This window comes from Gadus macrocephalus, chromosome 2 (genome assembly GCF_031168955.1).
Source record: "Gadus macrocephalus chromosome 2, ASM3116895v1".
Classification (NCBI taxonomy): domain Eukaryota; kingdom Metazoa; phylum Chordata; class Actinopteri; order Gadiformes; family Gadidae; genus Gadus; species Gadus macrocephalus.
Window position 1 is genome coordinate 11,437,185 of NC_082383.1, and position 19,800 is coordinate 11,456,984.

The following is a 19,800-nucleotide window of genomic DNA, read 5'->3' on the forward strand; positions in this document are numbered from 1 at the left end:
GCATTAATTAACTCACATTTTTTTCTATTCTAAATATCACTTGATTTCGTGCTGCCTTTAAGTGAGATCAGGCTTTTATTTGTTTCAATCACTGAACTTTCGAACAAAACTCTTGCTCAACAAAGATGGGAAATATAACATTTATTATTTAAACCAGTATGAATATTCCTACCGTAAGTAGGCCTATACACATTACATCACATAGGCTATAGAATAACGCCTACACACACACACACACACACACACACACACACACACACACACACACACACACACACACACACACACACACACACACACACACACACACACACACACAGAGTGGCGGAGTGGTAATCGGGAGTTGGGAGAATTTCCGGTGGGCCGTTACTGTTTAGGGGCTGTCGGGCTGATTACTGCGGGATAACAATGTTGCATTTAGAAAAGTTCCTTGCAGCGCCGTCCGGCAACCTGAGCTGTGCGCCCACAACCTCTCACTCACTCAACAGACGCAACTCACAAACTGTCAACATCGCAACCAAGTCGATTTTGTCTAGAGGTGAGTAACTGAGCGGCCCCTCCCGAAGTGGAACAGCCCAGGTGGGGCTTGAACTGTGATTGGCCAGAAAGACGTAACAGCTAATGACAACGTTGAACTCTCTGCAGGCTCGAACAGATTGACACACACTTTTAAGGAGTTTTTCACGCGCTCCGTATCCTTGCCTGCCCCAAGAAGTTCAAGCGGCGTGCTTGCTGTCTTGTTTCCGGTGTAGATCCGGTATGGTGTTGTAGTTTTTCTAACGTGACTAGTTGTTGCCAGACAGCAGGTGAAAAAAACAACGACGTTTGCTAAGCCAAAAGAGCGTTAATGGCGCGATAAAAAATTAACCTAGTTAAAATTGGTTTGCGTTAACGCCGTTAATAACGCGTTAAACTGACAGCACTAATAAAAATATATAATGATTAGTGATAGGTCGTTAGCGACCGAATCAGTTCGAATGAACGAATCTTTAAAGGGGACTTATTATACCACCAGGTGTGAGTGTGATTAGCCTTACAAGCCGTTTCGAAAATCGGCCTAATATGACATCACTAGTGGGTGTGTCCACCTAGATCTGTGCTGTATAGATGAGCAATGTTTACCTCAGTCCACTGGGTAGGCTGGTAGATAGATCTATCCAGCACAGATCTAGGTGGACACACCCACTAGTGATGTCATATTAGACAGATTTTCGAAACGGCTTGTAAGGCTAATCACACTCACACCTGGTGGTATAATAAGTCCCCTTTAACATTAACGAACCTCTCTCGTTCGTTCTCAGACTCGACTCCTCCCAGACCACCCACTAGTCGCTGACTCGCTGTTCGTTCACTGACTGTGAGTGGTGAAGGGGGAAGACAACACCGTTTTTTTTTTCAGTAATAAAAAATAAATTCGGTAAAAATGAATGATATAATTATAATTAAGATTATTATTTATTTTTTAAATAGGCCAGTTCTGCTCTGTGGGGAAGAAAATTTGGCGCTCCGAGAATTTGCGCACTTCCTTACAAGACCTGTAACCATAGTAACGCCGGTAAACAAAAGCACTTAGTTTCTGGAGGCGCAGAGCTTTTGGCCGTGATATTATCTATAAAATTATGTTATACTATTATATATAGAACGTTATAAGACGCTGTCACCGAGTGTGAGAGGAGAGTTGACGGAGAAGATGGCGGTTGACCTAGTTTCAAAGTTTATACCGTTTATGCTCGGTAATACCGGTGTAACGTGTTGACACGACTACTACTACATGTTCCAAATCTGTTAACATATTTGTCATGAGTCCTAACTCTGTGGTTATGATTAACTCAGGAACTCATGCTGAAGAGTTAACTGTTTAATAGTTCGGTTCAAAGTGATACACGGACATTGCATACTCCGCTACATCATGTGACTCCCCCACGTAGATCACCCACCTTAGAACTCCCATCTACGAGGCTGTAGCGCACTATAGTGGCTAACATAGCAATAGCCATATCAACTCACAACACAATATTCTCCATTCATTAAAAGAGAAAGATCAGTTAAGTCATTAATTCGTCTGAAATATACCAGCCAGCACATACACATTTGACTAGCAGCTTGTGCTACCTCCCGCCTAGCATTAACGTCAATGGTGGAGCTCTGGCTAACTGTTTTTCTGTAAATTCCCCTGCACAACTCGTTAATGCCTGAATTCTGAATAAATCCGTTATTTTTGAGCACTTAGATGCATCCCCCTCCAGCATCCGCCTCTTCTTTATTCTGGCCTTTTCAGCCCCTCCTTTCTCTTTTCTCTTCTTGCCTTCCATGCAGTGCCGCTGCTAGCTATTTTGGGGCCCTAAGCATAACTCCTTTATGGGCCCCCCCCCCCCCCCCCCCCCGAATTCCCCCTACCAGCCCCCTGTGCTGAATTGTTGACAATTGTTGACGGGGGGGGGGGGGGGGGGGGGGTAGCAAACAATTGTTGACGGGGGGGGGGGGGGGGGGGGAGATTTAATTTTTATTTTTTTCTTCTTTTTTTTTGGGGCCCCCTCAGGACTTGAGGCCCTACGCGCAGCGCGTAGTGCGCGTTATGGGAGCGGCGGCACTGGCAAGAGCGACCAAAGCGACCAACGCTACCAGCAGCCAAAGTTGAGCGACCAGAGCGTCCAAAAAAAGTTGAAAACTGTTGAACTTTATGCAAATTACTATGACGCGTTTCAGCGGCAAAACACTGACAGCCAATCAGAATGTAGACGCTCTTCGCTTGCGAAGAGCATCAGGCAATTGAATTGTACCGGCAGGCAAAATTGAATTGTACGTCATGTGCGTCTTGAGCAACCAAAGCGAACAGAAATATTTGCAGCGAAACTTTGGTCGCTTATGGTGTGGACTTACAGTTAGACTGCCCCCCCCCCCCCCTCAGATGCACACATGAGGAGACGACAACGATTCATTTCTTCTAATTTCTCTCGTTTTTATGACCAATTGAGGAAGCTGGATTTGACTAAAAAAAACAAAACAATTTTGTCGCACTATTATCGATCAGCTCTTTGCTGGGACATGGATCCTGCAGGAGGCGTACTCTATTGACTCCATTGATCTGTATGCCCTGACCCACGCCAAGAGTTCATGGGCAAAGTTCACCTGGGGGCCCAACGGCACCATCCACCTGGACATGGGCCACCTGCTGAGTGTCCCGTGAGTAGCGCTCACTTTCGATTTCTGCTCCCCCACTCTCAGGAGCACTCAACGCTAATGGCTGAAGACCAGTGTGTAGATCATTATTTGGTAGTTAGGGTTAACCTTATATATTGCGTTACACATTTTGGCCTCATGTCAGGAGAATCTTTTTACGTTAAGTGTGTACTGTAGTCCATTAGCTTGAAGTAGCTGTAACTGCGGCTTTCAAATCACAACAACAGTTGTATTCCTTTCTTCATGTAACAGGAACAGGACAATGTGGTGTGTCCACCACCACTTCAAGGGCATTGTACTTGGCAAAAACACACTTCACCTCCATCTGCCTCGTAAGTAAATAAACCAATAAAAGAATGCATAATCGCATGATACATATGATGATGTGCAAACCTGCAATGTGTAGATCTACTGTATCTACTAACTCCATTAATAGCGAGTGAATCCGTTCAAAAATCGTTTTATTCTTGCCCCTGTGTGAAAATGAACAGTACCAACCGTCAGAAACCGTTGTCAGATGCATAATTTAGCTATAAGCGTAGCTACCATTCAAACCACTTGAGGCTGCTAATGGAAAAAACATTCATACTGCCTGTTTAATGGAAATATAAGCCATGCATTGGGTCTCTATTTCAGATTTCGGGGCGTCAGCGAAGTTCCAATTCCTCAAGGCCTGCAATGAGTGTCTGGTCATGACGGCTAAAGCACATGTGCCTGGATATGGTGCTCTGGACTACCTGTTTACCTATGGTGATGCAGTACTCGTCTGTTTGTCTGTCCCCATCTCTCTCTGTCTGACTGTCCATCTGGTGTTTTTCTAGATTAAGCACTACAATGTGGGGGGTTGCTCATAGTTTGTTTACCTAATTGTGCTACTTGTTTGTTTGCAGGTCTATATTCAGATTTACACGAGTATTACATCCGACCAACCAGACTGCAGGCCTCCTGCAAGGGCCTGGTGACCCCGCCCCCTTTCAAGTATCATGGAGCAGGTGAGAAAGAAAATACCTGTGTGTGTGTGTGTGTGTGTGTGTGTGTGTGTGTGTGTGTGTGTGTGTGTGTGTGCGTGTGCGTGTGCGTGCGCGTGCGTGCGTGCATGAGTGCAGTGGCACATCCAACAGCCTATTGATCTAACTCTCCATAGTTGTTGACCGGTCATGTTTCATTTGTCCCTTGCAGAACTCTGCCTTAATGACACAAATGAGAGCAATTATCAAAGTCCCGAAACGCGTGACCAAAACTTGACAACTTGCATCTTTTAATCCATGGCAATATGTTGATTGTGTCAATACCTGTAACATCCTGTAACAATATACAAACTGTTCATATTGTATATTAATGATATTTGTAATGTTTCAAATGTCTTGAGGTTGGTTTTGTTTGCTGATGACACTAATATTTTCTGTTCTGGGGAGAATTTAAAACAACTAGAAAAAATCATCACTAAGGAAATGAGCAAAATAAAAACATGGTTTGATACAAACAAACTATCATTAAACTTAAGCAAAACAAAATTAATGTTATTTGGTAACTGCAGAAAAAACACAGAAATACATATAAATATAAATGGAGTTGAAATTGAAAGAGTTTACGAAAATAAATTTCTTGGGATTATAATCGACGAACGATTCAGTTGGAAATCACACATTACACACGTACAATCAAAACTATCAAGAAGCATTTATGTATTAAACAAAGTAAAATTGGTTCTAGATCAAAAATCACTCCGTATTCTCTACTGTTCACTAGTCTTACCATACCTCAATTACTGTACGGAAGTCTGGGGCAACACGTACAAAACTTCATTACATTCACTTACTATTCTCCAAAAAAAAGCCATTCGCATTATTCACAATGTGAGATATCTGGATCACACTAACCCACTATTCATACGGTCAAAATTATTAAAATTCACAGATCTGGTGGAATTTCAAACCACACAGATAATGTTTAAGGCTAAAATCAACATATTACCCTTAAACATACAAAAATTGTATATATTGGACAATCACTTTAGAATATTGAATGTTTAATTAGATATTATTAAAAGATAACTTGACAATATTATTAGATAAATACGCAGGTAGTAATGAATTGTATCATATTGTAAACTAATGTATATTAATATACAATTATTTGTTGACGATTATTATATAAGGAAGCTAATCATTATAGATTAATAAATTAGGAAGAAGGGGTGAGATTAAATAAATTTTCTTCTTCTCACCCCTTTTCGAACAGGTAAAGCAAGTGTAAGACAGTTTCTTCTTTTGTGGTTTTCATTGTGTGTAAACATTACTTTATTGTAACTGTCCACTTGTTTCATTTATTTGATTGTTTATTATTATTATTTTTTATTATTATTTACTTGTTTGAAATAAAAACTTTTTCAATTCAATTCAATTCATCCTTGAATTAAAACAATGTTTTTTATCGTGTTAATGCAACTATAAAGGCAATGTGATCATTGAGTTGATGTCTCTGTCATATCTATATTATGATTGTTTGCTGTGCTTTGCAATATAATAAATTGTTTATCTATGATGTCATTATGTCAGTGTATTTTCTTAATGAATAAAGGCAGCTTGAGTGCACGATACACAGTAATAGGTTGTGCCCACAGCAAAGTCTATCATTTAAGTTCCATTTTAGTTTCCAAATGTCTGCAGTGAAAACAAGTGTTTGGCTGTGGCCAATGTTGAATCAGCTATGATCCTGATATATATCAGTTAAGTCAACATGTACAACTGTGTAACTACTTGTAAAGACATTAAGATAATGATTTAAAATCACAGCATCCAATAACATAGATACTCAATCTCAGTAATAATGGCACTTGAGTTACTTTATATTTCTTTTTTTCATAGCCTATCTGCCCTTATTTGTTATTTTGGTGGGGACACTTTCTAGACTCTTTGGGGAAACCATGACATCTCAATCAAAGGGCATAATCAATGCTTCTCTGGTGGGAAGAAGAAATGCAGGACAAAAAAACAATAGGTTGAGTATTCACTGTTTCCACATATTCTGGTGTGGGAGTGTGTGGGCATGATGGCTTGTTTAAGCTGCCTTTAAGAGTATCGTATACAATTGTGTGAAAATGGCTATGAGATTTGCAAGTGATAAACTGTGTCATAATTGAGGTAGTGCATTGAATTGTTTGTATCGTATTGAGACTAATTTGATAGCTTGTACTACTCTAATTTTTTCTACACTTTCTACTTCTACGGGACAAAATACCCATCTTGTTATAGAAGTAGTCAAAATAAACCACATGTAAATCATTGAATTCACATATGAAGCAGAACAAAGAAAGCTATAAGTGACTGCTCGAGAAAACTGCTTCAGGCAGGAGTTTTCTGAGTTCAGTGTGTGTGCTCAAGCAGAGCAATGGCTGCCAAAGTTAGTCTTGTGACATGCTTAGCTAGCCACATTTAAGATCTGCTCAAGTGATTTTACTACTGGTACAGATAAGATTTAAAAAGTTGGTGTAGAATTATGAGCAACAAATAGGACATAAATAGTTGGTGCTTTTTAATTTTCACAATGGTAAAATTGTTTACCTAGAACATAAATTTGGTAGTCTGATGCGAGTGTTCTGTGGGGCGAGATCTTTTTGAAGTGGTCACAAATTCAAACAAGCTCTCTTCAACCAGTCTGCCAAGGTCTGCAACACAACTGGGTCCACCGCTGGGCACATCAGCTCATGTTCATGCCCATAAAATGCTTTTGGCGATTGGGTTAGGGGCTCAGATTCATCTCTGTATGAATATGTTAATGCTGGTCCTGGGTCTAATTTAGAGAGCTGTTACACCATAGAATGATCCAAGCATGTGTCCTGTTGTTTGGGCTATTCATGCGGACAGTATAATACCCTTAAGAGGACTCATTCTCTTTCTGTATGGCCGGTTAAATACGGTTAGGTTTTTCTCCCATGAAGACTTATTCACCAATAAACACGAATAAAGATTTATTTTGAATAATAACATGAGAGAATATTTTGCATGATAAGTCTTTGGCGTGAGCCCCATCACGGATCCAGGACGACGTGTGGACTCGGCCTATCCTGCCAGAACTAGCAGGGGCGGGGCCTTCCCCTGGACCGGTAGACTGGGGCAGACCTGGTGGTGGTGGGGTAGGGGAGCATCGAACGAAATACCCATGCAGCAAAGAACTACTCTTTATAAAGCAGTAGGCAGGTGATTGGTGATTGTCTACAGGCATCACCACCTGCAACACCTGATCTACCACACCCGTGTCTCCATGAGGTGACCACCTACGCACCAATAATCCATCCTGGATCGAATACCCATGCTCGGCTTGATCAGTACCAGAGGCAAATGCAAAATACTTCTCAAGACTTGGACCATTCTTCTGTGCTCCAATTATCTCACTGTCAACTCTCACAGACAATGGTGCTGGTAACTCTGGGACAAACACTTTAGCTGCACCAGTCTTGGACACATCACACGACTTCTCTGTCTGCGCACGAGCCATCGCTCGCGTCACAGCGCAGGCAGTGAACACCTCTGGGAAATCCAGAAGACATTTGTTGATGCTGCTGATGCTGTAGTTACTGATTCTACCACCGGGAAATGACATGACTTCTCAGGCCATACGCAATCCCCCCCCAAATTATTTCCAATAATCAGGTCAATATCATCTTCAGGCAGAGTCGGACGTTCAGCGATAATCACTTCGCCATTCACAAATCCAGAATGTAACTTAATTTTGTGCAATGGCATTGGAAACGGATGAAGGCCAATTCCCCGAATCAAAACACAGCTCCCAGTGTCCGATAAAGAGGAGAAAGGCAAAGACGATTGGCGTATAAAACTCTCAGATGATCCTGTGTCACGCAGTATTTTTATTGGCACTATACGATCATCTCCCATCATTGACACAAACCCCTCTGTAATGAAAGGAGCATAGTTAGACATGGTCGTTCCTTTAGGTTTATCATCCATCCTCTTTACATCCTGTAAATCAAACAGCTCGTGAACAGTCTTCGTAGCCTTCAACTGAAACACATTTGCCTTTCGTTCACTTCCCAAATGCGCAGCAGGAATCGAAGCCACACAGCCGACGTCCTTGACTTCCCTATTAATTTCTGTAAGCCTACTCTTTCTGCGAGCAAGCAAAGCTGGACAATCTATTTTCCAATGGCCCAATCGCCAACAATAATTACATTTATTGTCTTCTTCACTTTTGCTATCGGTTCTGCTATGAGGCACAGAATCCAACCTTCCAGGAGGACCCACATTTCCACGAACCACTTGCGTATCAACGTCGCGGTGATCTCTGCGGCGGTCGCGGTCATCTCTGCGATTGTCATACCGTTGCGAGTAGTCTCGTACATAGGCTAATTGATTCTTCTGAGTCAACACATAGCCATCAGCGAGGACAGCAGCCTCGGCTGCGGTCTTCACGTTATGCTCGTTAAGATATGTAACAATGCGTTCTGGCACTATGTTTTTTAACTGTTTGTTTTTTTTCCAACATCACTAAATGACGCAAGCCATCGAATTCAACAACACCCTCTGCAGTGAGCCAGCGATTGAAAAGACTTGCGAGCTCCCTGGCTACCTCCGAATGAGTTTGCCTCGAATTTTCTTAAATTGCGAAAACGCTGTCTGTATGCTTCTGGAACAAGTTCATAGCACTTCAGCACAGCCTCTTTTACTTTCTAATAACTTCTCCTTTCTTCAAAAGACAAAGCCACAAACGCTTCTTGTGCGCGGCCAATTAGAACAGTCTGTAACAGCAGAGTTTTATCCTCGCTACTCCAATCTTGATTTGCAGCAACATTTTCAAATAATGAAAAGAAGACATCGGGATCACGCTCATTGAACTTTGGAAGGAACTTAATCATACTTCCCAAGCCTGAATGCTGGCCGGCACTGCCTCTACCCTCAGCTTCCAACTTAAGCCTGGTGCGCTCAAGCTCTCGAGCTTGTTCATGCTCGGTATGCTTAAGCCGCTCCATCTCAAGCAATCGATCTTTCTCTCTTTCGAAAGCCTCGATCCTCCTCTGCTCTAACTCTTGCACCACCACCCATTTCTTATGTTCTAACTGCATTTGCAAAAGTTATTTTTGCTCATCAAACGTTAGTTGACTCATGTTGGACAATGGTTGGTCAGGCACCGTCAATGGCGTTGGCTCTACAGGTGTACCCCCAGACAATTGCCCTGATGCGTATCCTTTACGCACACACATGGCTGCATAGGGCAGATGCGGCTGAAGACTCTGTCTCCGTCCCTCCACTTTGCGATCTATACCACCACATAGGTGGGGATTGATCGTATCCCAGGTACGGCATCCTGCAATAAGCCAGTATGGAAGGCTGGTTAACCAATGACGGGTAAGATCCCACCTTGAAGTCCGGGACAACCTAAAACAGGCACAGTCACGATGACTTGGCAGAGTCACTGTGAGCACTGGCTCACTGGAACATGAAGTGACGAACTGCAACCATCATAGGAAGAGCCGGCTGATGAAAGATGGAGGGGGAACAGGAGTCAGATATGTCAGCTCTGGCAGCAGAGGTGGTCTTGGAACGGGGCATGTCGCGTTTTATTTTATTTTACCTTTGTGGTATAGAAGCCCACTAACGCATATAAGTTTTTTCTGTTTAGTGCATGACTTTGGAACAGCGTGGTTTCAGGCGGCTGATGGTAAACCCACCCATATTGGGCTTTGGATTTGGACATACTGGTTTCGATTTCCCTTCCCAAAAGATTGGTTTCAGTTTGCTGATGGTTACTTACGGTTAGACTTTGACGTTGGTTGCACCAACGGCGTTCTTAGATTTACTTATCATTTAATGCGAATGGTTCTGACCATTGCGCAAGGGGGGAGGTATTGAGGAGAATTAGAAAAAATTAGAAAACAAGGTTTTTCTTCACCATACTTGCAAACAATGATTGAAATCCAGCTAAATGAGTGTTCAATATTTGAAAAAACAGTGTTCAACAGATGGATAGAAGCAGTCCCATCAAAAGACCAAAGTGCGGCTACAGTAATCAAGTTTCTGACTAGAGAAGTCATGCCAAGGTTTGGAATTCCATCACAAATTAGCTCAGGCGATAGAGCAGTGTTTATTCAGAAAAAACTCAAACCAGTGATTTAACAACTGCATGTCAAATAAAGACTAGTCCGTGTCTACATTCCTCAAACCACAAGGTATGGTGGAGAGAGGAATGGGACGCTTAAGACAAAGATCAACAAAATTAAATTAGAGTTGTCACAAACTGGCTCAGCATATGTGACAAGGAGGGGAGGGGAGACAAGTCAGGTTGAAAGTGATAAATGAAAGGTTTTATTATCACTTAAACAATCATATTTACCAATAGCATGAGGTGTGGAGAGTAGTGGCATCAGTGGTGAATGTAGTGCATGGATGAGTTGAGATGTGTGTGTTGCTGTTGAGTGTAAAAGGAAGCCATCAAAAGAACCAAGAACCAACAACCTGTAGCAGCGTGGAGCCTAGGAGAGAGAGAGAGACAATGAGACCAGGCTGGCTTATATCACCTTGGGTAGAGGCCTAGCCAGGTGTGAGCAACTTGCCCTAACGACCCTCGCTTTCAGCCAACTCCTGCAGGAAGTAATCAGCTGCCGAAAGGGAGGGGTCGTAACACCCCCCTCCATAAGAACGAGGTTCCACCTCGTGTTATACATCAAACAAAGTGTCAATATGTCCCAAACTGTCATGGTTCATACGTTACCAATAACTGACAGTCAGTACCGCACTCCCTCCAGGCTGCATCCTCCAACACATCCCTCCATCCTCACCAACCCAGCAGCCTTGGTACCAAAGGAGCATTTTAAGGGAATGAAGAGCCGAGAGATGAGCAGAGGAGAGCATGGAAATGAGAGACAGCATGAATAAATAGACTAAGGGTCCACAGGTGCCCGAGACAGGGCATCTGCAATTACATTGTCAGTCCCCTTAATGTGTCGGATGTCTAGGTTATATGGCTGCAGGAACAGCGCCCACCTCATTAGCCTCTGATTAGGATTTTGCAGTGACTTCAAAAGGGTGAGGGGGTTATGGTCAGTGAAAACAATCAGCGGAGATAATCCTGAACCAACATAGACATCAAAATGCAGCAGAGCCCAAACAAGTGCCAAAGCCTCCTTCTCAATCACTGAATAGTTGTATTGATGCTTGTTAAATTTTCTTGAGAAGAAGCTCACAGGACAATCTACACCCTCCGCATTCTCCTGCAACAGGACGGCCCCAACACCCACATTGCTGGCATCTACATGAAGTTTAAAGGGCTGATCAAATCGTGGCGCTGCCAGCACTGGGGCTGAACACAACAAGGCTTTTACCCTGTCAAATGCATTTTGACACATTGAAGACAAAATATATTCAGAGGTCGGTCAAGGGTGCAACCACAGATGAAAAGTTCCTGCAAAAACTGCGGTAGTAGCCTACCAACCCTAGGAAACGCATCAGCTCTTTCTTGGTGGTAGGGGGGGGGGAACTTTTGCACTGCCATGACCTTGGCCTCCACAGGTCGAACCTGGCCTTGACCCACCACCTTCCCAAGATAGGTCACAGTGGCTCTGGCAAACTCACACTTGGCCAGATTTACTGTCAAGTTGGCCCAGACCAACCTGTCAAAGAGAGCACCTATACGCTGTACATGTTCTTCCCAGGTGTCAGAATACACCACAACATCATCTAGGTATACTGCACAACCTGTAAGCCCTGATACAACCCGATTCATTAGCCGTTGAAATGTTGCAGGAGCATTCCTCAAACCAAATGGCATGACAGTGTATGAAAACAAGCCAGAAGGAGTTATGAAGGCTGAAATATCCCTTGCCCTTTTGGTGAGTGGGACTTGCCAGTACCCTTTGAGAAGATCAAATTTGCTCACAAATGTGGCTGAACCTACCATAACAATACAATCTTCCATACGAGGAAGTGGATACAGATCAGGTTTAGTGATACTGTTCACCTTACGATAGTCAGTGCAGGGCCTCAAACTAGCATCTGCCTTTTTTACTAGGAGGCATGGGGAGGCCCAGTTTGATGAACAAGGCTCAGCAATATCATTATCCAGCATGTACTGTACTTCAGCCTCCAACTGTCTCCTCTTTTCATCTGACACACGATAAAAGCGCTGCTTGATGGGCTCAGCCACTCCAACATCTATGTCATGCTCAATTAAATGTGTTTGGGTCGGGGTATCGGAAAACAGTGATAGATAGCTGTTAATTAGTTTAGTCAATTCCTCACGTTTAACCACACACACACAAGTGACCGACAAGGATATTCAGATCCTGTAAGGTTTCTGAATTTTTCAACCGGCCCCGCAACAACCCATCTTCAGGAGCAATATCCAACTCTTCCTCCTCAACTAACACTAGTTCCGACATGGAAGAGGTCAAAACAGGGCCAGAGACCAACACTGGCTTGGCTGGAGAGCTCTTCGGCAGTGGAGACACAGACTCACTAGTGTGATATGGCTTCAGGAGGTTTACATGACACAGCCTTGTAGATTTTCTACGGCCAGGAGTTTCAATCAAATAGTTTAGATCAGAGGCTTGACGCACCACAGAGAAAGGACCACTGTACTTAGCTTGAAAGGGGGAATCTACCAGAGGCAGAAGAGTAAGTACACGGTCACCTGGGTTAAACTGGCAAGCCTCAGCCCGTTGGTCATATTGTTGCTTCATCTTGCCCTGTGACTTCTGCAGCTTTTGCTTAGCCAGCTCACCTGCCCTGTACAGTTTCAATCTGAAACCACTAACATAATCCTTAAGTTTTGGAGGTGGATCCTCTGGCAAACAACCATCTTGCAAAACTGCAAGTGGGCCACGCACTTTATGGCCAAACACCAGCTCATTCGGGCTGAATCCAGTACTTTCCTGGATAACTTCGCGAGCTGCTAACAGCAACCAGGGCAGCCCACCCCCCCAGTCACCCGACAGTTCTGTACAATAAGCTCGCAACAGTGATTTCAACGTTTGGTGGAAACGTTCAAGTGCACCCTGACTTTGCGCATGGTAGGCTGTTGATTTGTTATGCTTGATGTGTAATTGTTTAAGCGCCTGAGCAAACAGATGGGATATGAAGTTGGAACCTTGGTCAGACTGTATGACTTTGGGGATACCAAACACTGAAATGAACTGAGTCAAAGCGCCAACCACAGCTTTTGCTGTAATGCTGCGAAGTGGGTAAGCAGCAGGATACCTGGTAACCTGACACATTACAGTCAGCAAATATGTGTGTCCAGATTTGGACCGAGGTAGGGGCCCCACACACTCAATAATCAAATGCTCAAATGGCTGTCCAATGGCGTGGATCGGCTGTAGAGGAGCAGGTTTAACAACCTGGTTTGGCTTGCCAGTGATCTGACAGGTATGACACGTCTTAACGAAAAGAGCAACGTCTCTCTTTAAGCGTGGCCAGAAGAAATGTTGCAATATACGGTGGTAAGTTTTACGGACGCCAAGATGACCTGCCACGTCACCATGTGACGTCTGGAGCACTTTATTGCGACTTTTTGTAGGGACAACAACTTGGAAGATTGGCTCTCCTACAGATGCATCACCATGTGACAGCCACTTCCGAACCAATAGCCCATTTAGGAGGAAATAGCACTGGGCAGTATCCCTCACCTCTGATGCTGGCACAACTTGGTCAAACAGCTCCATTAAAGAGGAATCAGCCTTCTGTTCTGCCACTAGCTCAGCCTGAGAACCCGCTAACTGGTCAACCAGCAAAGAATCTGGCAACTCCAAACACTCTGGCTCCACCATCCTCTGGGCATCACGACTGGCAGCACGAGTGACGGCACAGGCTGGGAAAATGTCACCTAAGGGCAGAGGTGTCACAGAGGGCTCTACTGCAGTGGGGAACGTAGGGGGCTGCACTACATTAGGCTGACCATCGGCCCACACCTTGTCACCAGCCAAATCATTCCCCAGAATCATATGCAAACCCTCAATAGGCAACTGGGGACGAATACCCACTGACACCTCCCCCTGAACAAGACCACAATTTAGAGCCAACCGATGCAATGGGACCGAGAATGGAACCATACCCATCCCCTGTGTGATTACACATCCACCAGTATCAGTCCTGGATGAAAATGGTAACAGACTCAAGAATGAAAGAATCTAGTGCTCCAGTATCTCTTAGTATTTTAATGGGAACCTGCACCCCACCTCCTACCAAAGAGACCCATCCATCTGAAAGCAGAGTAGTCAACCTGAGGAGCTACCGGCTTAGTACAAGCCTGCACTTGACCTAACGCCCTGCTCTCAGATGTTATAACTGGAGCAGCCATAACAGCAGGTTTCACCTGACCAAAGGACCTCCTGGCTTTCAGCGCTGGACACTCCTTTTTCCAGTGCCCCCGTGCCTGACAGTACCTACAAGTGTCAGAATTTACTACTGAACTCCTCCCACCCTGAGTAAACTTTTGCCGATCTGCCTCGTTAGCTGTTTTTATCTTTACTGGCCTATAATAAGTGTCACTTCTATGACCAGCGGCTCCCGTTGTGTCACAGAAACTTCTGTGTGTTAGAACATACTCAGCCAAGACTGCAGCATCTCCTTCTGTTGTTCAAATGTTAGAGCTCCAGGATTAGGCACTACACTAGTCACTGGACTGCTAACTGGCTGCCAGCACAAAACTCCAGCCTCAAACAGACCATCCCTTAAGCAGGTCTTCACACTCTCCTTTAACTTCTTATCTGGAATGTCAACTTCATAGTGCTCTGCTATCCTAAGAAGTTGTTCTTTAGTGCACTGCTCTAGCAAAGCCTGTGAAGGTTCCTGGATGAAACTCTCCACCAGGGAAGCCATCCTCAAAAACAAATCAGCCTAACAAGTTACAACTCTTGACTGAGACACGCCGAAAACCCAAAACCTGAGGTAACAGGTGAACAGGAGCCCCACCCCTATCCTGATGTTAACTACAACCATTAAAACTAGCTAACTAACTTGCCCTAGTCTTCGTGCAGTTAATGGTGGGGGGTACTTATGCACGCGAAACCAGCGGTGTGAAGAAGGCAACCAGAGGACTGGCAACCCTCTCCCAACCCTAGAGGTGCTCCCGAGCTAATAGCTCTACCCACCTTCGCCGCCACCTAAATTGATCACCACGAGTCCCCTAGAGGAACCCGCTACCAAACCTAACAGGGGGTAGAAACTCCTGCTCCAACAGATACCAACATACCCCAGGTAGGGCTAACCGCAAAGCCCCAGTCAAAACTAATCACCTTCACCACAAAATACCTCTCCTTTAATTTCCTACAAGAAATAACCAGCACTGACAACAACCTGACATTTCCCCTCCCAGAACAGTTGATGATTAACCACAGCACAGTCAGCTATGTCCAACAACAAGTAGTGTACACTCCAACAAAGCAAACCAAAAACCATTGTCTGCAAGAGGAGGAAGCACACACCAACCTAAACCGGGCCAATTTACCAGTACAGTCAAAATTTAAGCTATTTTAATCCTAGTACTGGATCCCGGACGAGCCCCCACTTGTCACAAACTGGCTCAGCATATGTGACAAGGAGGGGAGACAAGTCAGGTTGAAAGTGATAAATGAAAGGTTTTATTATCACTTAAACAATCATATTTACCAATAGCATGAGGTGTGGAGAGTAGTGGCATCAGTGGTGAATGTAGTGCATGGATGAGTTGAGATGTGTGTGTTGCTGTTGAGTGTAAAAGGAAGCCATCAAAAGAACCAAGAACCAACAACCTGTAGCAGTGTGGAGCCTAGGAGAGAGAGAGAGAGACAATGAGACCAGGCTGGCTTATATCACCTTGGGTAGAGGCCTAGCCAGGTGTGAGCAACTTGCCCTAACGACCCTCGCTTTCAGCCAACTCCTGCAGGAAGTAATCAGCTGCCGAAAGGGAGGGGTCGTAACAGAGTACTAAATTAAAGGACTAATGCACTACGACTGACACTAATGAGTTATCGCATGAAAACTAACAGAATGACGCATCTAACCCCGCATGAAATGCTTACGGGTCGACCCATGCCTTCACCTGTCATTCGAGGGCCTCATAAAGGACCTCCATTAGAACAATTGGAAACTGAATTAAGACGCTATATGAGACAACTAACTGGCATACACAGGCTTATTTTTCAACAGGAGAAAGACAGAGTTCCAGAGTTGGAGAAGGAGCCACCAAGGGGGGTGGAGCCAGGTGACCAAGTGTACCTAAGGGTGTTCAGGAGAAAGTGGAACGAGCCCAGGAGAGAAGGGCCATACAAAGTCACCAACGCAACACCAACAGCCATCCAGGTGGAAGGAAGTGCCACATGGTATCACCTCAACCACTGCACAAAAGCCGCTCCACCTAAAACCAGGGATGAGCGTGAGGAGGAGCCAGATGTAGACACGCCTGGGGCTGACCAACTACCCTAGGACCAGACCCAGCCGAGTCAGGAGCGACAGCCACACAATGATGCTGAAAGTGATCTATGATAGCATCTAGGCTCTCAAGGGAGATGACCCTTAGGGTAACTGGCATAGATGAGTCAAATGATTGGGAGTGGAAGCTCTATGGAAAAGTGCTTCAGAGCGAACCTGAAGAGGAGAGTGGACTGTGATATATCAAACACCAGGTGGAGGCTCACACGATGTGCTAGTAACCTCTCCATGTGAGCCGGCCTCGTGATCTACGAGGCTTGATTTCAGTCATCAGGAGCAACATCTATCACAATGTCCAAAACCCCCCACTCGTATCCTGCGCACCAATACATGAAGATCACCTGAGCCATTCAAATCCATGCAAGCATGCAGACAATCTCAAATTTCTAAAAACGGTATTATGATGAAACATCCGTTTTTGAGTGTATTATTATGACGCATATTATTATGTCACGTATTTCTTTAAATGTATATTATTGGGTCACATTTTTTTGTATAATATTGGGTCACACATTTTTGAAATGTATAATATGATGTCACATATTTTTGAAATGCCAATTTTCAATGCATGCTGAATGATTGATTATTATGCTGTTTATGATTATTATGTAGGTATTCTAGATACACATTTGATATAGTTGCATGATGAATATAGAATATTGTGTTATTATGATTAGAAAGGTTTTATGATTACATATGAACAACTTGTAGGGATTAGAGTGTTAATAATACGCTGCATTTGGTAAATCTTTTTGGCCTAAAATCAGGTTGAAATCCCTGTCGAAGCTTTTTACCGAGGTTTTTACCGATGACCAGATGTGGTGTCAATTTGGCAAGGGCTTAGCAGCATATAGGCTTAGCAATAATTCAAGTAATTTGTTGGAACCTTATCGGCCCCAACAAGGGGGGATATGTGGGAGAAATTAACCATTACTTTTATATTAACTATGAGTATTATCAGGCCTATATACATCAGGCATAAACATTAATGGTGGATGTAACGGGTTCACGGAGTCAGGACACAGTTCTTGGTGGAAATGGAGCGAACTCCTCTTTATTTCCACTTTGGTTACACAATCTTAAAGACACACGAACAAAAGGACAACGGTTCACTGTTCAAATCCGTCCGTCTCCTGGTTTTACGATGCTCTCTCTGGCTCGCAGAGAGCGTCTTCCTCCTCCCTATCTCAAGCCCTGACTGAAAGACAAGCAGGCACATAAATACACACTTCCTGATTGGGTCAGATTGCAGACACCTGTCCGCAATCAGACCCCATCACCCCAGCAGACCCGGTGCTCCATGCTCCCCCTGCAGGCCAGACGCCGCCCCACCTCCACATACCCCCACCGCCCGACACAGGTCGGGGACCCATCCGGCCGTAAACCTACTCCCCCCCCCCCCCCCGGGACGGGAGAGGAAGTCTGCCACGACCATCTGCGCCCCCGGCCTGTGGGCCACCCGGAAATTGAGCGGCTGCAGCGCGAGGTACCACCGGGTGATCCTCGCGTTGGCATCCTTCATCCGGTGGAGCCACTGGAGGGGGGCGTGGTCGGAGTAGAGGGTGAACTGGCGACCCAGCAGGTAGTAGCGAAGGGCACCGACCGCCCACCGGATGGCGAGACACTCCTTCTCTACCGTGCTGTACCGACCCTCGCGGTCAGACAGCTTGCAGCTCAGGTACAGCACCGGACGGTCGGTCCCCTCAACCTGCTGGGTCAGGACCGCGCCCAACCCCCTATCCGACGCGTCTGCCTGGACGGAGAAAGGGAGAGCAAAATTAGGAGCACACAGGACTGCTTCCCCACAGAGGGCTGTTTTAATAGCCTCAAACGACACCTGGCATGGCTCCGACCACTGGACTGTATCTGGGGCCCTCTTCCGGGTGAGGTCGGTCAAGGGGCTGGCCAGGTCGGAGAAGTTCGGCACGAACTGCCGATAGTAACCCGCCAGCCCCAGGAACCGCCTCACCTCCTTCTTGGTCCTGGGTCGAGGGGCAGCGGCGACCGCCGCGGTCTTACCGACCTGCGGCCGGACCTTCCCCCGCCCCAGGTGGAACCCCAGATACTGAATCTCCCTCCGCCCGATCACACACTTCTTCGGGTTGGCCGTGAGCCCCGCCCGTCTCAGCGACTGAAGGACGGCCGCCACCTGCTGCACATGCTGCCCCCACTCGTCACCATAGATGACGATGTCATCTATGTAGGCGGCAGCATATGCAGCATGAGGCCGTAACACACGGTCCATCAGTCGCTGAAACGTGGCCGGGGCCCCGAACAACCCGAACGGAAGCACCTTGAACTGGTAAAGACCGAGCGGAGTGGAGAACGCAGTTTTTTCTCGGGCTGCTGGAGACAACGGAATCTGCCAGTAGCCCTTCGTGCAGTCCAGGGTCGTATAATATTTGGCCATGCCAAGCCGGTCCACTAGCTCGTCGATCCGAGGCATTGGGTAGGCATCGAACTTTGACACCGCATTCACCCTACGGTGAATGCGGACACCTGTCCGCAATCAGACCCCATCACCCCAGCAGACCCGGTGCTCCATGCTCCCCCTGCAGGCCAGACGCCGCCCCACCTCCACAGTGGAAAAGTAGAGAAACCACACCTGGACCCAGAGTAATGGCCTGATAAGGCGCCAAGGACTTTGGGGCCCAGGCTACTGTCATCCTCCCATTTTTAGATTAACTACAGGAGATGAGCACATACGTAAGGGAATGTAAGGCCATTTTGAACATATACCAGGACGGTCATATATTACATGCATGACAGCACAGTTGGTGTGGATAAGAGGGACTGGGATCGGAGCCCCAGTCAGTGTGTCTTTTGCAAAACCACATGCTCGGTTCTGTTGTACCTATTTTGTGGGTAACAATAAAATCTCTGTCATTATTTTTTCCGGACTCCCCGATTTCTATTGCTCATAGCTAGTTGAAGTAAATTAGATAAGTCATTAACAAAAATTGCAACCACACTTCCTGTCAGGCGGGTTTGCCGTCAAGTTTGATTGGCTGTCACGGCCAAACGGTTTTGAATTAGAAAAAGCTGTTGTGCAGGTTTGTTCGGCTTGGTCTGAAGATCAAACATGGCAAGTTTCATGATGATTGGTCATAATCTAGCAAGTTTGGCTATGATATGTTAAAGAGTTGCTCAAAACAGGCTTACTCCCTGCTTGGCGGCTTTGTCGTCAAGTTTGCTTGGCTGT

General features: G+C 45.3%; 1 long non-coding RNA gene across 1 annotated transcript; it reads left to right on the forward strand.

Annotated features, from left to right (window-relative positions):
• The first annotated feature begins 15,942 nt into the window (after positions 1 to 15,942).
• On the forward strand, positions 15,943 to 19,492 carry LOC132449315 (uncharacterized). Its single transcript, XR_009523558.1, has 2 exons — positions 15,943 to 17,589; positions 19,182 to 19,492. It is a non-coding gene; the product is annotated as an uncharacterized LOC132449315 (long non-coding RNA).
• The last annotated feature ends 308 nt before the right edge of the window (positions 19,493 to 19,800 follow it).